General features: G+C 39.3%; 2 pseudogenes; one reads left to right on the top strand and one right to left on the bottom strand.

The window, feature by feature from the left end:
* Nucleotides 1-15550: 15550 nt before the first annotated feature.
* LOC147632392 (uncharacterized) lies at nt 15551-16371 on the bottom strand (annotated as a pseudogene).
* Nucleotides 16372-16881: 510 nt separating this feature from the next.
* Nucleotides 16882-20218, top strand: LOC147632391 (uncharacterized; annotated as a pseudogene).
* The last annotated feature ends 1691 nt before the right edge of the window (nt 20219-21909 follow it).

The following is a 21909-nucleotide window of genomic DNA, read 5'->3' as shown; positions in this document are numbered from 1 at the left end:
GGATCGCAGAGTTAATATCAGAGCAGGGTTTGTAAACTTATGAAACAGCAGTAGAAACTACCTAAAATTCTAAGGTAAATCTATGAAAAAAATGTTTTCACTTACTAAGATTATGTTGAAATAAATTCTAAAATTGAAAACTCATAAATTGAATTGGATTTTTAGATGGATACGCTAAATCTGTCTAGCATTCTTGGACTTTCCCAGAGTCATGATATGATCGCTTTTGCCTTCAAACATCTCGTCAACTCTGCTTCAACCCATGTAAGCAGAGTGAGGCTTGCCCATCACTTTGAGGATCTATACTTCCCTGATCCTATAGAGCGACGTCCGTATATGTGGTTCTCTGGAGGAAGATGTATTAATATCAATACCAATCAGCATCAGAGACTTAGGCAAAATATTTTCTTAGCCATGATCTTGATAAGGCTAGGGGTTGTTCATTATATGTACAACTCTTTAATCATTCACCGAGGAGCTTTAGAATTTCTTGCCAAGTTTTTAGGCTTCTTAGCCGTTTTATCCCTAGAAGTAGAGTTACAGCACCTCTTTCAGTGATGAATCGTGTTTATCATGGCATGTGTCCTTCGCAATTTCGCTTCTTTATGCATACGCGATTGAGGCAAACAGTGACTTTAGAGCCTTGATGCTTTATGTATATATCTCAAACTTTTGATAATAAACGATGTTTTGCAAAAAAATTCCAAATTGTTTTCATGATTTTGATTATGGTTAGTAAAATTATCAAAGTAAATCTTGTTTCAAGAAGTATGATGAAATAATTATCTATTTAAAAAAATAAATTGTAAAAATTAAATAATCATAAATCTATTGTCAAAGTTAAGTTGACAAAAATCTCGTTTTGTCAGAATCATGGGCTGCACGGCCGATGCAGGGCAACCGGATCCTCTAATCGATGAGGAAGATTTAGGTCCGGATGTTTGTAAAGCCCTGCACAGATCCCAGCACAGATCCCAACTGGTCCCTCCTTCAAGGTGAAGGGGAGCAATTAAGTGAAGTAGTGGAAAAGTGGATTGAGGCATTGGAAGAATACTTTGATGTAACTGGCTATAACGAGAGAAGCAAGATGGCTCTCGCCAGATCAAAGATTGTGGAAATGGTCAAGGTTGCATGGAGGAACCATTGCAAGACAAACCTTCTCGACGACAGAAATACCTAGAACTGGTCAGATCTTAAAGCATACCTCAGGAAAAGATTATGTCCTCCGGGCTTCCTTGAAACCAAAATGAATAAGTTCTTAGAACTAAAGTAGGATGGCCGGATAATTGAAGAGTACCATCAGGCCTTTGCCCTTCTCCTCAAATATTCCCCACAATTGGATGAAGAGTAGCTGATGGCCAGATTCATTCGAGGAATGAACGAGCCATTGGACACCTTAGTGAAGAATGCCAAACTTGTCTCAATGGCCAAAGGTGTAAGAATGGCAAAGGAATTTGCCAAATCCTTTGTTGTTAAGATTTCTCTGAAGCCTGCACCCTCTAACTTTAAAAGATTCCAAACCCTGGGAAAAACTTCAAACTTTCCACCCCCAAAGAGGCAAGAAGGTCCAAATCAAGAATCAGGATACTGGGAGATTCAGAAGCAAAGGAAGACCTTTTTCATAGAACACTTTCTCAGGAGTCCCAGCTCTTTCAAGGATTCAGAGGGATGAGCTAAGAAGTGAGAACCGGTGTTTTCGATGTCAGGGTTTTGCTCACTTGCTCAAAGACTATCCGACTCCTGCCATGTTAAGGGCATAGGGAAGTCAAGGACCAAGAGTGCAAAGACCAACCGCTTCGTATCACTCAAATCAGGGTCCTTCTCGCCAAAATCAAGGCAATCCCAAGAGAACTCTAGCTCAGCCATCTGCCTTTGTTCAGAGTAGTCTCAGAACTCTTTCCCAGAATTGGGATAACCAAAGAGAAAGAGTTCAGCCCCAATTTGCAGTAGCGAGAGAGCAGTCACAATAGCAGAAGTAGTGGAAGAGGAAAGAGGACAGATTTATGCAGCAATTGAAAACTAAGGGCCAAATCGTCAATTCTCTGTCATCCATACTCTAGCTGAGTATTAGGGTAAGCCTTCTAAGCTTTTGATTGATTCAGGCAGTACTCATTCATTTTTTTCTCTGTCATCCATACTCTAGCTGAGTATCAGGGTAAGCCTTCTAAGCTTTTGATTGATTCAGGCAGTACTCATTCATTTTTTTCCCCAGGATGCTTGCGTAAGCTAGTCTTAGAACAAAAATCAGGGAAACCTATGCAAGTTGAATTGGCCAGTGGTTGGGAAGATTATTTTCACTCACCATGAGACAGATCGTATTCAATTCAATCTAGATGGGAATGTAACTAACTGTCAGTTTTCAGAGTCCTACCTTTGAGAGTTTTTGACGGGATCCTTGGGATGGATTAGCTCCACAAAAATCAAACTAACATTCACTGTCATAATGGAACCATTTCCTTCCATGACCTTTATGGAAACAAAGTTCAAGGAACCGAAATTTCAGGATCCCCAAAGTAGAAGCTTCTAAGTTACTAAAAGGATTTAGAAAGAAGCAGCTTATTTATGTTGTCAAAATGAATCCGGTAGACACAAAGTTAAAGGCTAAAGAACTAGAATGGTTAAGTGAATATGTATATTTATTCCCAGCAGAGCTAACTGAGATGCCTCCGATTCGGGAAGTAGATCATGTGATAGAATTAACCCTCAAAGCTCACCCAGTATCCCAGTGCACATACAAAATGCCACTTCTTGAAGCCATCGAACTCAAGGAACAGCTTAGACATCTGTTAGAACAAGGGTTTGTAAGACCCAGCGTTTCACCTGGGGGAGCGCCAGTTCTCTTTCAGAAAAAGGAGGATGGAACATTAAGACTCTGTGTGGATTATAGAGGTCTCAACCAACTGACAGTTTTAAGAATAAATATCCTATCCCCAGAATTGATGAGCTTCTAAATAGGCTAAATGGAGCCTAGACCTTCACAAAGATAGATCTCAAATTAGGGTATTACCAAATTACGAGGATTAATGATCAAGATATCCTGAAAGATAGCCATCAATACTCGCTATGGGCATTATGAATTCACAGTCATGTTGTTTGGTTTCACAACCCCAGCTACATTCAATCGCATAATGCAGGACATTCTTAGAGAATACTTGGATGATTTTGTTCTTGTTTTCTTTGATGATATTCTGATTTACTCAAAGAATGCAGCTGACCATGAAGCTCACGTCCGAAAAGTTCTTGAGATTCTAAGGAAGCTCACGTTCGAAAAGTTATTGAGATTCTAAGGAAGCACCAACTCTTTGCAAAAAAGCGCAAATGTACTTTCTCTTCCGACCATGTTGAATACTTGGGCTTTTTGGTATCCAAAGACGGAATTTCTCTAGATTCTGCAGAAGTCCAAGCAGTCATAGATTGGCCTGAACCAAAGACAGTGAAAGAAGTCAGGGGATTCTTGGGATTGACTATTGGTATAGAATTTTTATACCAAAGTATGCTCTCATAGCTTCTCCCCTGTGACTAATCTTCTCAAGAAGAATACCCTGTTTCAATGGTCTGCCAGGTGCCAGAGTGCTTTTGATGATAAGCTGAAGACCACCTTGGTAACCAATCCCATTCTGAAGTTGCCAAATTTCTCTCTACCCTTTGAGGTAGTAACGGATGCCAGTGGTTTTACCCCCTGGGAGGTGCACTCATGCAAGAAGGTCATGCAGTGGCGTATGAAGCCCGAAAACACAGAACGCATGAGAAGAATTATGTTGTCCATGACTTAGAACTACTTTCAATAGTCTATGCCCTGAAGTTGTGGAGACATTACCTACTGGGTCAAAGATTCACTTTGATGACACATCATCAGAGCTTGAAGTGGATGTGGTAGCAGATGCCCTAAACAGAAAAGCCTCCTTGCTTGCAATTACAGTGGTGTCAAATCCATTGATTAATGATGCAAGAGAGAAGATCATGCAGGATAGATTTTTTGGCGCCATTGCTACCCTACTTATGTAGGAAAGAAAAACTCCTTAGGAGTTGAAACGAGTTCAAGGGTACAGCCTGGATGATAGAATTATGTATTATAATCACAGGCTATGCATTCCCAATGATGAGGGGACTTAGGGTCAAATTTTGAATGAAACCCATGATAGCCTTAATTGTAGGACCACCAGATTTCATCAAAACCTACATGTCTGTAAAGAAAAGCTTTTTTGGCCTGGTCTAAAAAAAGGATGTACTTAATCATGTACATCTATGTCTGACATGTCCGAAAGTCAAAGCTGAGAGAGTAAAAATGCCCGGGAAGTTACATGCATTAGACATCCCCTAGATAAAGTGGGAATGTATCAGTATGGATTTTATTACTGGATTACCTTTAGTGCAATGAGGTTACAACTCCATCTTCGTGGTAGTTGATAGATTAACCAAAGTTGCCCATCTGATTCCAGTAAAAGAAACCTACACTTACTGCAGTGGATGTGGCCAAAATGTTCCTCAAGGAAATCTTCAGATTGCATGGCTTACCCAGAAGAATAGTAAGTGATCGAGATCCCAAATTCACGTCAAGATTTTGGATTACATTTTTCAAAGCAGTTGGAACTTTCTTAGATCTCAGCACAGCTTTTACCACCACGAGACCGATGGTCAAAGAGAAAAGGTAAACCAAGCAATCGAAGATATACTTTGATCATGCTATGGCATGGAACCCAAGAAGTGGCTAAGCTATCTGCACCTAGTCGAGTTCACCTACAATGCTTCTTATCTCCGAAGTATCGCGATGAGCCCTTTCAAAGCTCTGTATGGACAAGATTGCTTAACTCCATTAACTTGGTCCGCCGACCCATTGATTAGGATCGAGATGTCCCGAGATAGATGCCTGACGACATGGAGCAGCAGAGCAGATGCAGTCAATTCACAAAGATATAAAAGCTGCCCAGGATAGACAAAAGCAGTATGCAGATCCCCCCAAAAATGAGTAAATACTCACATAAGATGAAGAGTGGACTAAGGACCAAAGGAAATACTAAAAAAATGAATTTTTGACACCTCAAAGTGGGGATTTTCCCTCGTGAAGGAGGCCCCTATTTCACATGTGTGGTGGAGTTTTAAACTCTCAAATAGTGAGATATTTCATCTCTCCTCTCTCCTAATTCAAGTCTTGTTCCAAAAAGTAAGCTAAACTGACCCAAAAATGGTCAAAAATTGACCAAACTGATCTAGAAAATTCTAGAATCAGTTTGCTTGGTTAGAGGCTCATTTTTTCCTATAAATAGAAGCCTCCCCCTTTGTAGAAGCTTAATAGTGTTTTTTGCACTGTTACTCTACTCCACCCAGAGCCAAAAACATTGAATTCATTAATAATTCACTTATTTTTTACTATTTCCTCTACAAAGAATTGGTGGCCACTCTTGATCCAAGCAAGAGTAGAACCCTCAATCCCTCAAGCCAAAGGATAGCTCACACAACTCCATGTAAGTTAGAAATTCTACTTTTTTCTAATTTGAAATTGGATGTTATGTCTTGATGGAAAGGCCTCCCTCTTCTCTTGATTGAATTCAGCCCTTCTTTATCCTAGATGTGTAATCAAATAAATAGAGTTAAACTTTTCGTATTGTTTACTCTTAAAAAAATGAGAATTGATTAGATTAGAGTGCAAAATTCATCTTGGGGTAAATTCTAAGTAGATCTAGAATGTAAAAATTGAAAAATGGTAAGCCATACAAAGGAGGTTATGGCAATATTTTCGTAAATTTTGTGGAAATACGTTTTATCTCTATGTTACTTAAAAAGAGTAATCCCCTCCGTTTGTGTATTCTAAATGTGTTATTTTCATTATATGCATAGAAAGATGCATATTGGAAATATTTCTGATTTGTTTTATTAGAAAAGTGTGATTTTCATTAGATTTAAATTCTATGCATAGAGAGATGCATATTGGATATTTTTTTATATTATAAAAGTGTGATTTTCATTAGATTTCAATTATATGCATTTAAAGATGCATATTGGATATTTTTTTATTATAAAAGTGTGATTTTTATTAGATTAAATTTCTATGCATAAAAGGATTTTCTTTTATATAAAAGTGTTATTTCCATTGAAGTTGGATTTTATGTATAAAAAGAGGCATAAAGAATTTTTAAATCAAGACTAAAGTTCTCTTTGATTCTATGTTTAATTTCCATGAATAATCGATAAATGAATAAGTAAATACATTGTGAGAGAAAATTCTATCATTTCATATTCACTCGGATGGTAATGAGAAAATTCAAAAAATCTATCGAAGTCAGAAATTTAGATAAATTGATTAATTTATTCCTCATAAGAATTCGTGATTAGTTTAGAAATCAGTTAAGTGAAATATTCAATGAATGAGATTCAATAAAATAGTTATTGAAATATCACCCCCTTTCGAGAAAGGTAATTCAAGAAGAACCAGACTCGGACCCAAAATCACACTTTGACCAAGACCAGACTCCTTTGTCAGTTTCAAGGAAAGACGATGTGACTAGTTCAAGAAAAAAACACTCAAATCACCCACCAAATGTGAAACTAAGTTGAGAGTTCTGACCAGGTGATGCACCGGCTCGCGGTGCTTAGGACACCCATGCGTATGTGGTGGAAGATATATATGTATGATAACGAAAAAATTATTGCAATCTGTTACTAGATCTGGTTGCTGACCAACAACTGGTCTCGACGGAGAGTCCAAAGTGATACCTTATTTTTAGAAACAAGGAACTGGATGCAAGTTTTGAGTTATGGTATCTGTAATCAATAACTGTTTGTTCAATGGATCATTTTATAAGTTCAAGTTTAAAGACGAGTGTGTGCGTATCTGTTTTCTAAAGCTAAAGATAAGAAAGGCATTCAATTATGGGTGGGTGAGTACCTGTCTAGTTCTACCAATTCCAGTGGTTGCGCGGTGGCTAACCCATAGGCCGGATGGGGTTAGGCTAGAATCAAAATAGTTATAATAATAAAATTATTTAAAAGGAATACGCTTAGAACTCGAGTAGTTAAATAAAAACCTGAAGACTTCTCAAATGAATAGATCAACGGTGGCTGTGCCTGATTCAATTAGGAAAAAAGCGTTGATTTCTTCAAGTTAACTCTGTAATAGTTTTCCTTCTATCTACTTTATTTAGATGAAGGTTAGTTTAGTCTCTTGACCCCGTTGGAAAATTCATTAAGAAATTCAAAAGATGGAATCGTCCCCATTTTTCGAGCATGGGAAATTTTCTCGGTTTCGATTTTCAAAATGATCACCAGTTGTCTCGTGCCTGGACATTCGAGGGCAAGGCCCGGAGTGGGTAGGGGGTAGAGGGAATCCGATGTGCGGAGGGGGTAGAGGGATCCTAGAGTTGGTATAACAGCAAGGTTTGTAAACTTATGAAATAGCTGTAGAAACTACTTAAAATTCTAAAGTAAATCTGCAAAAAAAATGTTTTCACTTGCTAAGATTATGTTGAAATGAATTCTTAAATTGAAAACTCATAAATTGAATTGGATTTTTAGATGGATACCCCAAATCTATCTAGCATTCTTGGACTTTCCCAGAGTCAGGATATGATCGCCTTTGCCTTGGAACATCTCGTCAACTCTGCTTCAACCCGTGTAAGCAGAGTGAGGCTTGCCCATCTCAGTTTCAGGATCTATACTTCCCTGATCCTATAGAGCGATGTCGGTATATGTGGTTCTCTGGAGGAAGATGTATTAATATCAATACCAATCAGCGTCAGAGACTCACACAAAATATTTCCTTAGCCATGATCTTGATAAGGCTAGGGATTGGTAATTATATGAATAACTCTTTAATCATTCACCGAGGAACTTTAGAATTTCTTGTCAAGTTTTTACGCTTCTTAGCCACTTTATCCCTAGAAGTAGAGTTATAGCACCTCTTTCAGTGATGAATCGTGTTTATCATGGCATGTCTCCTTCGTAATTTTGCTTCTTTATGCGTACGCGATTGAGACAGTGACTTTAGAGCTGTGATGCTCTATGTATATATCTCAAACTTTTGATAATAAACGATGTTTTGCAAAAAAAATCCCAAATTGTTTTCATGATTGTGAATATGGTTAGTAAAATTATCAGAGTAAATCTTGTTTCAAGAAGTATGATGAAATAATTATCTGTGAAAAAATAAATCATAAAAATTAAATAATCATAAATCTATTGTCAAAGTTAAGTTGACGAAGAGTCTCGTTTTGTCAGAATCATGAGGCGCACGGCCCCGTGCAAGGCAACCGGATCCTCTAATTGATGAGGAAGATTTAGATCCGAATGTTCGTAAAGCCCTGCACAGATCCCAACCTAGTCCCTTCAAGGGTGAAGGGGAGCAGTTAGGTGAAGTAGTGGAAAAGTGGATTGAGGCAATGGAAGAATACTTTGATGTAAGTGGCTATAACGAGAGAAGCAAGATGGCTCTTGCCTGATTAAAGATTGTGGAAACGGCCATAGTCGCATGGAGAAACCATTGTGAGACAAACCATCTCGACAGAAATACCCAGACCTGGTCATATCTTAAAGCATACCTCAGGAAAAGGTTCTGTCCTCCGGGCTTCCTTGAAACCAAAATGAATGAGTTCTTAGAACTAAAGTAGGATAGCTGGATAATTGAAGAGTACCATTGGGCCTTTACCATTGGGCCTTTTCCCTTCTCCTCAAATATTCCCCACAATTGGATAAAGAGCATCTAATGGCCAGATTCATTCGAGGAATGAACAAGCCATTGGATGCCTTAGTGAAGAATGCCAAACTTGTCTCAATGGCCGAAGCTGTAAGAATGGAAAAGGACTTTGCCAAAGCCTTTGTTGTTAAGATTCCACCGAAGCCTGCACCCTCTAACTTTAAAAGATTCTAAACCCCTGGAAGTACTTAAAACTTTCCACCCCCAAAGAGGCAGCAAGGTCCAAATTAGAATCAGGATAGTGGGAGATTCAGAAGTTAAGGAAGACAAGTTCCACAGAACACTTTCTCAGAAGCCCCACATCTTTCAAGGATTCAGAGGCATGAGCTTAGAAGTGAGAACCGATGTTTTGGATGTTAGAGTTTTGCTCACCAGCTAAAAGACTGCCCGACTCCTGCCATGTCAAGGGATAGGGAAGTCAAGAACCAAGAGTGCAAAGACCAACCCCTTCGTATCAGTCAAATCAGGCTCCCTATTGCCAAAATCAAGGCAATCCCAGAAGAATTCCAGCTCAGCCATCTGCCTCTGTTCAGAACTCCTTCCCAGAATTGGGGTAACCAAAGAGAAAGAGTTCCGCCCCAATCTGCATTAGCCAGAGCACTCACAATAGCAGAAGTAGTGGAAGAGCAAAGAGGACAGATTTATACAGCAATTGAAAACCAAGGGCCAAATCATCCATTCTTTGTCATCCATACTCCAGCTGAGTATCAAGGTAAGCCTTTTAAGCTTTTGATTAATTCAGGCAGTACTCATTCATTTATTTCCCCACGATGCTTGTGTAAGCTAGTCTTAGAATAAAAATCAGGGAAACCTATGCAAGTTAAATTGGCCAATGGGAAGATTCTTTTCACTATCCATGAGACAGATCGTATTCAATTCAATCTAGATGGGAATGTAACTGACTGTCAATTCAGAGTCCCTTTGGGAGTTTTTGAGGGGATCCTTGGGATGGATTGGCTCCACAAAAATCAAGCTAATATTAACTGTCATAATGGAACCATTTGCTCCCATGACCTTCACGGAAACAAAGTTCAAGGAACCGGGATTTCAGGATTCCCAAGTTTGCAATTAGTAAAAGCTTCTAAGTTACTAAAAGGACTTAGAAAGAAGCAGCTCATTTATGTTGTCAAAAAGAATTCGGTAGACACAAAGTTAAAGGTTAAAGAACCAGAATGGTTAAGTGAATATGATGATTTATTCCCAGCAGAGCTAACTCACATGCCTCCGATTCAAGAAGTAGATCATGTGATAGAATTGATCCCCGGAGCTCAGCCAGTATCCCAGCGCACATACAAAATGCCACTTCTTGAAGCCATCAAACTCAAGGAACAACTTAGACAACTGTTAGAACAAGGGTTTGTAAGACCCAGTGTTTCACCTTGGGAGCGCCAGTTCTCTTTCAGAAAAAGAAGGATGGAACATTAAGACTCTATGTGGTTTACAGAGGTCTCAACCAGCTAACAGTTAAGACTCTATGTGGATTATAGAGGTCTCAACCAACTGACAGTTAAGACTCTATGTGGATTATAGAGGTCTCAACCAACTGACAGTTAAGACTCTGTGTGGATTACAGAGGTCTCACAAAATGCCACTTCCTGAAGCCATCGAACTCAAGGAACAGCTTAGATAGCTATTAGAACAAGGGTTTGTAAGACGCAGTGTTTCACCTTAGTAGGGAGCGCCAGTTCTCTTTCAGAAAAAGGATGATGGAACGTTAAGACTCTATGTGGATTAGAGAGGTCTCGTGACAGTGAAGAATAAATATCATATCCCCAGAATTGATGAGCTTCTAGACAGGCTAAATGGAGCCTAGATCTTCACAAAGATAGATCTCAAATTAGGGTATTACCAGATTAGCAGGATTAATGATCAAGATATCCCAAAGATAGCCATCAATACTTGTTATGGGCATTATGAACTCAGAGTCATGCCGTTTGGTTTGACAAATGCCCCAGCTACATTCAATCGCCTAATGTAGTGCAAGACATTCTTAGAGAATACTTGGATGATTTTGTTCTTGTTTTCTTTGATGATATTCTGATTTACTCAAAGAATGCAGCTGACCATGAAGTTCACGTCTGAAAAGTTATTGAGATTCTAAGGAAGTACCAACTCTTTGCAAAAAAGAGCAAATGCACTTTCTCTGTCGACCATGTTGAATACTTGGGCTTTCTCGTATCCAAAGATGGAATTTCTCTAGATTCCGCAAAAGTCCAGGCAGTCATAGATTCGCCTGAACCAAAGATAGTGAAAGAAGTCAGGGGATTCTTGGGATTGACTGGTTGGTTTTTATACCAAAGTATGCTCTTATAGCTTCCCCCCTGACTAATCTTCCCAAGAAGAATACCCCGTTTCAATGGTCTGGCCCCAGGTGCCAGAGTGCTTTTAATAAGCTAAAGACCGCCTTGGTAACCAATCCCATTCTGAAGTTGCCAGACTTCTCTCTACCCTTTGAAGTAGTAAAACTGATGCCAGTGGTTTTGCCCCTGGGAGGTGCACTCATGTAGGAAGGTCATGCAGTGGCCTATGAATCCCAAAAACTTAAAACGCATGAGAGGAATTATGCTGTCCATAACTTGGAACTACTTTCAATAGTCTATGCCGCCCTAAAGTCATGGAAACATTACCTTCTGGGTCAAAGATTCACTTTGATGACAGATCATCAGAGCTTGAAGTGGATCTTCACTCAGAAGGATCTCAACATGCGCCAAAGAAGGTGGATGCAGACCCTAGAGGAATTTGATTTTGAAATCAAGTACCGCCCAGGTAAAGAAAATGTGGTAGCAGATGCCCTCATTAGCACCAGCAGAGTAGAAAAGCCTCCTTGCTTGCAATTACAGTGGTGTCAAATCCATTGATTAATGAGACAAGAGAGAAGATCATGCAGGATAGATTCTTTGGCGCTATTTCTACCCTACTTATGCAGACAAGAAAAACTCCTCAAGAGTTGAACCGAGTTCAAGGATACAGCCTGGATGATGGAATTATGTATTATAATTGCAGGCTATGCATTCCCAATGATGAGGGGACTAAGGGTAAAATTCTGAATGAAGCCCATGATAGCCTTATTGCAAGACATCTAGGTTCCATCAAAACCTACATGTCTATAAAGAAAATCTCTTTTTGGCCTGGTCTAAGAAAAGGATGTACTTAATCATGTACGTCAATGTCTGACATGTCAGAAAGTCAAAGCTGAGAGAGTAAAAATGCCTGGGAAGTTATATTCATTAGACATCCCCTAGATGAAGTGGGAATGTATCAGTATGGATTTTATTACTAGATTGCCTTGAGTGCAATTAGGTTACAACTCCATCTTCATGGTAGTTGTTGATAGATTAACCAAAGTTGCCCATCTGATTCGAGTAAAAGAAACCTACACCGCAGTGGATGTGGCCAGAGTGTTCCTCAAGGAAATCTTCAGAGTGCATGGCCTACCCAGAAGAATAGTAAGTGATCGAGATCCCAAATTCATGTCAAGATTTTGGACTTCATTTTTCGAAGCAGTTGGAACTTTCTTGGATCTCAGCATAGCTTACCACCCCGAGACCGACGGTCAAACAAAAAGGGTAAACCAAGTAATCGAAGATATACTTCAGTCGTGCTATGGTAGGGAGCCCAAGAATTGGCTAAGCTATCTGCACCTAGTCGAGTTCGCCTACAATGCTTCTTATCACCGAAGTATCGGGATGAGCCCTTTCAAAGCTCTGTATGGACAAGATTGCTTAACTCCATTAATTTGATCGGACCCATTGATTAGGGTCAAGATGTCTAGACAGATGCTTGACGACATGGAGCAGTAGATGCAGTCAATTTGCAAAGATATAAAAGCTGCCTAGGATAGATCGAAGCAGTATGCATATAAGAAGAGGAGAGATAAAAAATTCGAAGAAGTAGATAGTGTCTTCATTCGAGTACGCCCCAAAAGAAGTAGATATGGTCTTCATTCGAGTACGCCCCAAAAGAAGTTCTCTATCTCTTGGGAAGTACATAAAGTTATCCCCCAGGTATTGTGGGCCATATCTGATTACAAAGAAAGTAGGTGACTTAGCCTACGAGCTTCTTCTGCCTCCTCATCTCAAAGTACATAATGTATTTCATGTCAGCCTACTTAAAAAGTATGTGCCAAGCCCGAATCATGTGCTTGATTGATGAATTCTTATCTTCTTTAACCCAAGGGCAGATGGAACTTCAACCTGAAGAAATCCTTGATGTTCGAGAGAAAGTTCTCAGGAATAGAATTCTGAGAGAATTACTGATCAAATGGAAGTTCTATCCTTTTGAAGATGCCACCTGGGAGAAAGAAGCCGAACTGTTGCGGGATTACCCCCAGTTTGCGAGATGAGGACATCTTGTGTTTTTCAAGTGGGAGAGAATGTAAGATTCCTCCCCAGCCCTCAAGATGTCCAGTATCTTCCCCTGTAATCAATCCCCTCTTCAGAATAATAAAAGATCGTGTTTCTACCTATTTTGGCTTAGAGAGAGAAAATATTCTAGAGAGAGATTATTCAGTTTTTAGATATTTTGGATGGAAAAATATCTCTTTCTATTAAAATAAATTCCCCTGAAACAGAAGTTCAAAAAGAATTTCAGAACGTGCATTAGAAATAAATTATAACTGTTCAAACAGCCTTATCCTCCTAAGGGTCCAGTTTTTTTGAAAATTTTAGATTAAGGTTCTGAGGGACCAATAAGATTAATCCAAATGTGGGGAGGAGATAAATTGAAGAAATAAAGAACAACCCCCAAAAATGAGTAAATACTCATATAAGATGAAAGTGGACTAAGGACCAAAGGAAATACTAAAAAAATGAAATTTTGACACCTTAGAGTGGGGATTTTCCCTCATGAAGGAGGCACCTATTTCACATGTGTGGTGGAGTTTTAAACTCTCAATTAATGAGATATTTTATCTCTCCTCTCTCCTAATTCAAGTCTAGTTTCAAAAAGTAAGCTAAACCAACCCAAAAATGGTCAAAAATTGACCAAACTGATAGAGAAAGAGAACCTGCAAAACAAAGAATAAAAAATAAATAAAAACATTCATTATCCTTCAACACACACACACACACATCTCACAACCAAGAGGAGAGGGGAGTGGAGGGAAGGGAGGGCAAAGAAGGAGGCAAACCTGCTTGGAAGGTAAGGAGGTGGAGAAGAGCTTGGGAGAGAGAAAGAACCTGCAAAAGAAAGAAGAAAGCAAAAAAAATAAGAAAATTACCCCTAATTACACACACACAGACATTTTACAACACATGTACATGTAACCAAGAGGAGAGGGGAGTGAGGGCAAAGGAGGCATACCTGATGAGGAAGCAAAACGCACGCGTGCAAACAAAAACACATAAAAAAGAGCGGTTCTGTTTTACTATAAAAACCTGTGCCGTCGATATATGCGTCGAAATAACCGTGGAAAAAAGTATCAAAATTCATATGTTATATTTATTGTTTTTATGTTATGGTACTTTTAGAATCAAGTGGTTGTTTGGCTTGCAACGGAGAAGAGGAGGACATTGCTTGCCACCATAACACGTACTTTCTTTTGGAGAAGCTTGAGCAAGAAGGCATCAACCTCAATTGGGGGAATGTTGTAGCTATTGTAAATGCGACAAGCCTTAACCTTATGACTTGTATACTTTCTTTGCCATTGCATGTTATATCGTTATTTTGTATACCAAAAAAAAAGTGTCTTGTATATATGGTTTTTGCAGGGACCAATACCTGATCTTGAGTGAGGGCTCCGCATCAAGTGGCCATGTCCATGTCGTTCCTCTTGTACATACATATTTTGGTTAGCTCACATCTTTGTTTGAGCTTGTATATCTTGTATGCAACAACTAAATGGAGAATTTTCTTTAGAAAATATCTTTAGGAATAAATTTAAGTAAATCGGTGCTAGACCATGACCGCATAAGAAGGTGGGTCAGTAAGATGCATGCCCTTCTCTTGAAACAGAAATTAAGCCAAATCTTGTGACCATTCCCATTTCTTCAGTACGAAGAATGAATAACCGGCTGATTTAGAGAAGCCTTCTCTCTAAGACCGAAATCATCTAGACTCTAGAAACTCTATTTTGTAAAGGACTGTCTCAAGCCAGAATGCTGGAGGAAGCATTTGGCTTAGGGTGTTAATCTAAGAAGAGTTATGTTGCCAAATAGCTATCGGGGAGTCATCGAAGGATGTCTCTCATTGCGGTGTCGTGACGTGGGCGGTATCGCTGGGAAAGTGTGAGACTTCTGGCTGTGAGAGTAGCTTCAAATCCCAGCAAGGAAACAAAACATATAACTCTTCAAGGAGCATAAGACATCTCCATTTTTTATGACATGTACATGTGCCAATTCACTTCATTACATCCCCAAATTCAACTTGATGATTGCACACAAATTATGTGTCAAGAGCATGACCAGTTCCAAGCATAGATCTCCTGACTCTTTTTCCAAATGCCTCAAACAAATCACATGTAGGCATAACACAATCTACAAAAGATTTCCATATACATGTGACCATTCACATCACATATTTCATATATTGCCAACTCCATCATTTCAAGATGTCTTTTGATCTCATGAAAACCTGCTTTCAGATTCCAACAACTCACAAAGCAAAAGATGACATATGGCATATGTACAACATATTCATGTGATTTTAGAAAACTCCATGTCTAGCAATCCAAAATCCAACCAAGTAGAAAATAAAATCCAAATCCCAGGAAACTCTTTGTATTTTTGATGCTTTCTTATTCCAAGACTCTCCAAAACAAAAAAAAAACTTTTTTCCCTCAAAGCCTTAAAGGGGTAGTGTTTTTATCCAAAGGCTATACGATTTTACAAAATCGTAAGTAACAAAAACAACAAAAAAATACTTATCTCAGAGTTCAAAAAAAGAAGCGAATTCTTGAATTTTTGCTTTTCCCATATTTTGCTTCACTGCAGTATGCGCAAAAATCAGTATTCATCATGTATTGTGGGATTTTTTGAAGATCATGTCATTCGATAGCGCTTCATTTCCCCTTTAATTCAAAACCCACGATGCCCTATACAGTAGCCTTCCTCACCATTTTTGAATCTCTGGTAGAATTCCACTCTGGTTCTCTTTTTTCACACCCCCCCTTTCAATATGCGCCGTCTACCTGGTTTTCTTTTCTTTTCTCGCAGGGAATTCGGTCCCCATTCTCTTTTGCAGCCAAAAACACGGATTTCCAAAATTAAAAATACGCTTGCGTCTCCTTTTTTCCAGCTTAATATTCGAATATTCCCTTTTTAAAAAAATCCTTCGTGTTTTTGCCATGCGTATACGTCTGCTATTGTCATTTAGATTCTCACGCAAGGGGTATTGCAAAACCTGTAAGCCTTTCCTTTGCAACCTTGGATTATCAGAAGCTAGTGCATCCTCGAGCCCAGGATAGCCATTTCCCAATCGGAAAGCAGTGACACCAGCTTGTTATTCCGTATCAAAGATGATATGGCACCCAAAGATTTAGTGCGCACTGTGGTGTCTGGATCTGACATGAAATTGAAGAGTAAAGATTCTAGACCCTTCGCATCCATGACAAGCTGCTCGCATTTAGGATTGTTTTGAACCATCGTGCTCACAACCTCTGAAGCCCTAGCTCTAATAGATGCATTAGGGTTTTTCAAGTAGTTCAATAAAGAAACTAAGCCTCCGATGGCATGCAGATCATTTGCCATGATTTCTGTTCTTACTCAGAATGAGCAGAACAAGGAGGCTCTGGGTTTGTATGATGAGATGCAAGTTGAAGGAATCAGACCTAACAACATTACATTTGTATGTGCACTTAAAGCATGTGCAAGCTTAGCAGCATTAGAAGAAGGGCAGGAGATTCATAACACTATCATTGATAACATTTATGGTGCTGATACCATGGATGAAAATGCGCCCATAAACGTATACGGCAAGTGCAGCAACATGCACAGTGCAAGGAAGGTGTTTTTGGAAATGCTTTCTCGGGATGTTATCTCATGGAATGCCATGATTTTTGCGCTTGTTCAGAATGGATATAATGAGAATGCTTTGGATTTTTTTTAAACTGATGCTGATATCATGGGGACTGCTCTTGTCAGCATGTATGGCAAATGTGGAGATTTATGCAAGGCAAGAAGTGCATTTGACAAAATTCTCTCACATGCTGTTCTACATGTAAGTACGCGCGCGCGCACGTGTGTGCTTGTGTGTAACATCTACCCACCGCATTCCTGCAAGCTCAGGGCGTCACTGAGGAAGACTTGGAAGGCTTGCTGGAGGAGTTGCAATCACATGTGGACTCCATCGACATGGCAAATGATCTGCATGCCATCGGAGGCTTAGTTCCTTTATTGAACTACTTGAAAAACCCTAATGCATCTATTAGAGCTAGGGCTTCAGAGGTTGTGAGCACGATGGTTCAAAACAATCCTAAATGCGAGCAGCTTGTCATGGATGCGAAGGGTCTAGAATCTTTACTCTTCAATTTCATGTCAGATCCAGACACCACAGTGCGCACTAAATCTTTGGGTGCCATATCATCTTTGATACGGAATAACAAGCTGGTGTCACTGCTTTCCGATTGGAAAATGGCTATCCTGGGCTCAAGGATGCACTAGCTTCTGATAATCCAAGGTTGCAAAGGAAAGGCTTACAGGTTTTGCAATACCCCTTGCGTGAGAATCTAAATGACAATAGTAGACGTATACGCAAGGTGGTGGCTTGCGTGGCAAAAACACGAAGGATTTTTTTTAATGGGAATATCTGAATATTAAGCTCGAAAAAAGGAGGCGCAAGCGTATTTTTAATTTTGGAAATCCGTGTTTTTGGCTGCAAAAGAGAATGGGGACCGAATTCCCTGCGGGGAAAGAAAAGAAAACCAGGCAGACGGTGCATATTGAAAGGGGGGGTGGGGAAAAAGAGAACCAGAGTGGAATTCTACCAGAGATTCAAAAATGGTGAGGAAGGCTACTGTATAGGGCATCCTGGGTTTTGAATTAAAGGGGAAATGAAGCGCTATCGAATGACATGATCTTCAAAAAATCCCACAATACATGATGAATATTGATTTTTGCGCATACTGCAGTGAAGCAAAATATGGGAAAAGCAAAAATTCAAGAATTCGCTTCTTTTTTTTTACTCTGAGATAAGTATTTTTTTGTTGTTTTTGTTACTTACGATTTTCTAAAATCGTATAGCCTTTGGATAAAAACACTACCCCTTTAAGGCTTTTGGGTAAGGCTTTGGGGGAAAAAAGTTTTTTTTGTTTTGGAGAGTCTTGGAATAAGAAAGCATCAAAAATACAAAGAGTTTCCTGGGATTTGGATTTTATTTTCTACTTGGTTGGATTTTGGATTGCTAGACATGGAGTTTTCTAAAATCACATGAATATGTTGTACATATGCCATATGTCATCTTTTGCTTTGTGAGTTGTTGGAATCTGAAAGCAGGTTTTCATGAGATCAAAAGACATCTTGAAATGATGGAGTTGGCAATATATGAAATATGTGATGTGAATGGTCACATGTATATGGAAATCTTTTGTAGATTGTGTTATGCCTACATGTGATTTGTTTGAGGCATTTGGAAAAAGAGTCAGGAGATCTATGCTTGGAACTGGTCATGCTCTTGACACATAATATGTGTGCAATCATCAAGTTGAATTTGGGGATGTAATGAAGTGAATTGGCACATGTACATGTCATAAAAAATGGAGATGTCTTATGCTCCTTGAAGAGTTATATGTTTTGTTTCCTTGCTGGGATTTGAAGCTTATCTCACAGCCAGAAGTCTCGCACTTTCCCAGCGATACCGTCCACGTCACAACAGCTTATTTGGTGAACCCGATGTGAAACTGCTGGGGTGAGAGTGTGGTGAAATACACAGGGAAGCTATGGCTGAGAATCCTGAGGGAAAGGGGGTTCATTTTGACCCCGGGGTTATGCAAATGTTTCAGATGTTTACTATGTATATGCAACAGTAGCAAGCTGCTGAGAGGGGGCAAATTTCCACGACTAAAGCACTGCAGTCAATTGTGAAAAAGGTGGATCAATTTGATGGTAGGGACATCACAAAGTACCTGCGCAATTACACAAAGGAAATGGAGCTAAACAGGGTGACTGAGGAGGATATGGTTCGAAGCTTTGAGCTGGTATGTGTTCCTGAAATAAGAGAGCGCATAAGAGGATTACAGGTAGCACATGGTGGCAGGAATTGGGAGGAGTTCAAGCTTGCTTTGAAGGATGATTATTTCATGGAGGATTCCGAGCGGGTGACCAAACGAACTTTCTTGGAATGGGTTATAAAACCCAAAATGGGAATTTCTACCACAGAGTTGCTAAGAGAGTTTGAGAAACGCTATGCCCAGTTGTCAAGGATTGAGCGCACAACCTTGGACAGGGAAAAAACAGAGCTCTTCTTACAAGCAGTTGGGAAAGATCTCCAAGAAAAACTGGAAATTCTCCTTGAGGATAAGGATACAGAGCAGGGGCTAAAGAATGATTGGAATGATGTCGAGGATGTGGTCACCATGTTAGCAAAGCGGCAGCGAAGAAGGAATAAAATGGTGATGAGCTCGGCAACTCCTATAACTGCTGTTACCTCTGAGAATCTACCAAAACCAGCTGCTGCAATCCCAAAGTAGAAGGGCCGATGGATGAGCTTATTAAGGGCATGCGAGACCTAAAACTGAAGATGTCCAGGATTGAGGAAATACGGTTGAAAATGATGCGCTTCCGGTACGATGGGCGAGGGTCGACGAAGTGGTCCCTGCGTGAAGTACCAAGACACCTAAGGAGGATCCTAGAGGGTTCTGACCAGGCGATGCACGGGCTCGTCGGCTGCTAGCACACCCATGCGTATGTCGAGGAAGATATTCATGGATTGGCAAGAGAATTATTTAAGTGAACTGTAAAACTATGAAATTGGATCTCGTTGGTTGACTAGCTGGTCCTCAGAGCGGAGAGTCCGGATGAGACATGTTTGTAAAACAATGGAACTAGACTATGGAGGATTATGATGGAAACACTATTCTGTCTTGAAGACTGTTGAATCTGAGAAAAAGGCAATTTCATATTAGGTGTGTAGCAAGTGTTTTCCTAGAATGAAGATCTAGGAAGTGCTCCACCTTTCCTAGATCCTGACTTTTACTAGATATGCTCATTTTTTTTCTAGTAAACTATCTAGCAAAATGTTTTTTTTAAACTATATAGGAATGTGTTTCAAGTTTCTTGTCCAATATGAACTCCGCCCTCTCTCTCTCTCTCCCCTTTTCTCTCTCTCACTCACACTCTCTCTCTCTCACACACACACACACGAGCCCTTTCAATTGTTCATTCCGACCTGGACCGGTTGAAGTTTGCAATCCGTCGGCATCAGACAAAACGGGGCAGGCAGTGCGCAGATAAAGAGTACTCTAGAGCTGGCGAGCACAATAGACGTGGCGGCGTTCCGGTGTCCCTAAGGGACAAACTTGGGAAATGGGATGCTTTTAAGTCACGTCGACGGGCGCCTCCTGGTACGCAGCTGCGCCACCTGTCAAGCTTGGCAAACTAGAGCTGTAGCTTACAGAGGTGATCGTCGAAGTTCGCATACTAAAAGAAGAAGGCTCTTCTTTAGCTGTCTCGCTTCACCCTCTCTAGTCTCTGCCATGACCCACGCGGTGGCAGTATCTTCTTCGAAAGCGTTTCACTTTCGCTGCGATGTACGCAAGCCCTTTCTTTCTCAGACGGGAAAAAAAAAGGCTTTGAAAAGGTCGCTGCTGCGCTTTGAGAGTCTTCATCTTTCTTCAGCTGCAGCAGCACAAACATCCCCGTGCCTCTGCAATCGCCTGCATGCATCCACACGCAGTTATAAAAGAGGCAGCCGCCGGAGGAAGCTAAAGCTTCTACGTAGATCATCATCCCAAACATAATCAGCAAGAATGGGCGCGGATACATATTCTTACCTCCGGTCGACCACCTTCTCCAAGCGCCGGACCGGTCTCTTCAACAAAGATTACAACCTCTCAAAGTCGGGACTCCTACACTTTACTGACCGTTTCATCTTCTCCACTCCAGGTACTTTTCAAGTTTTCACGTTCCTTGCCATGCCATGCTATAGTTAATTTAAAGATATGTTTAATGTAGTGTGTATCCACAAAAGAATGGACACTAGACCAGAATAATTAAATGTTAAAAAGAGAAATGCTAAATTAGATTCACATAGTTTTTTTCATACTCGTATGTTTCACCAAGCATACTTTGCATACTCGTATGCTAAAACGCTTATGAAAAACCCAAACATAATTGACCCTAATAAAGTTGTCGCCTCATTTTTGGCAATCCAAAAGTTAAGGGTTTTTCTATCATTTTAGTTTGATATTTGCTCTAAAGTGCTTATCAGGTTTTGATTTTCTATTACTTGTTATTCAAACTTACATCTATTTACATATATCGTTGGAAAAAATCACTCAAAAAAATTATGGTTGCGTATGTTTCAGGTCACTTGATAATTTTATAAAACGTAAAAATATACATTAATTTTAGGCGATATATTATTGAAAACCATACATAAATCTCATCATTACATAAAGTATTTGTACATAAAAGTATATATAGTACCAATGAATATTGCATATCATGCTTGTGTGTGTGCGTGCATGCATGTGTGTAATATGCAATATATGTATGTGTGTGTGTGTATATATATATATATATATATATGTATATGTATATGTATATGTATATGTATGTATGTATGTATGTATGTATGTAAGTGTGTGTGTTTGGATAGATAGATAGAGAGAGAGATGTCTACGTGTAATAAGAAAAAAACATCTATAGTAATATTAGACTATACATATAAATACACTTTTGTATAAACTAAAAATCTAACTGAAAGTTGGGTCATTGGAAAAATTGGTGTTTTTTGGAAATACAAAGAAAGTCATAAAAGTAAGAATTTAAATCAATTTGAGATTTTTTAAAGATTGCATGCACGGTAGAAAGAATAATTATTTTGATAAGAAGCATAAATTTAAGAAGGGTGATTTTACATTTTTAAGAGTCATCACAAGCATAGGGATTTGAAAATAGAAAAATACTAAATACTTTTTGTTGGTTTAAGGTTTTTAAGGGATATGGTTACCTAGTTGGGCTACTTAGACTACCTGAAAATATAAAATTTCATTCTATATTTTATGTGAGCCTATTGACAAGCTATATTTCTAATCATAATCATATTGTACAAGACATAATTGAGTTGTA

This window comes from Cibotium barometz, chromosome 13 (assembly GCF_041138505.1).
Source record: "Cibotium barometz isolate CiBa-2024 chromosome 13, ASM4113850v1, whole genome shotgun sequence".
Lineage (NCBI taxonomy): Eukaryota > Viridiplantae > Streptophyta > Polypodiopsida > Cyatheales > Cibotiaceae > Cibotium > Cibotium barometz.
The sequence above is the reverse complement of the archived record's forward strand: the minus strand, read 5'-3'. Positions and strand labels throughout refer to the sequence as shown.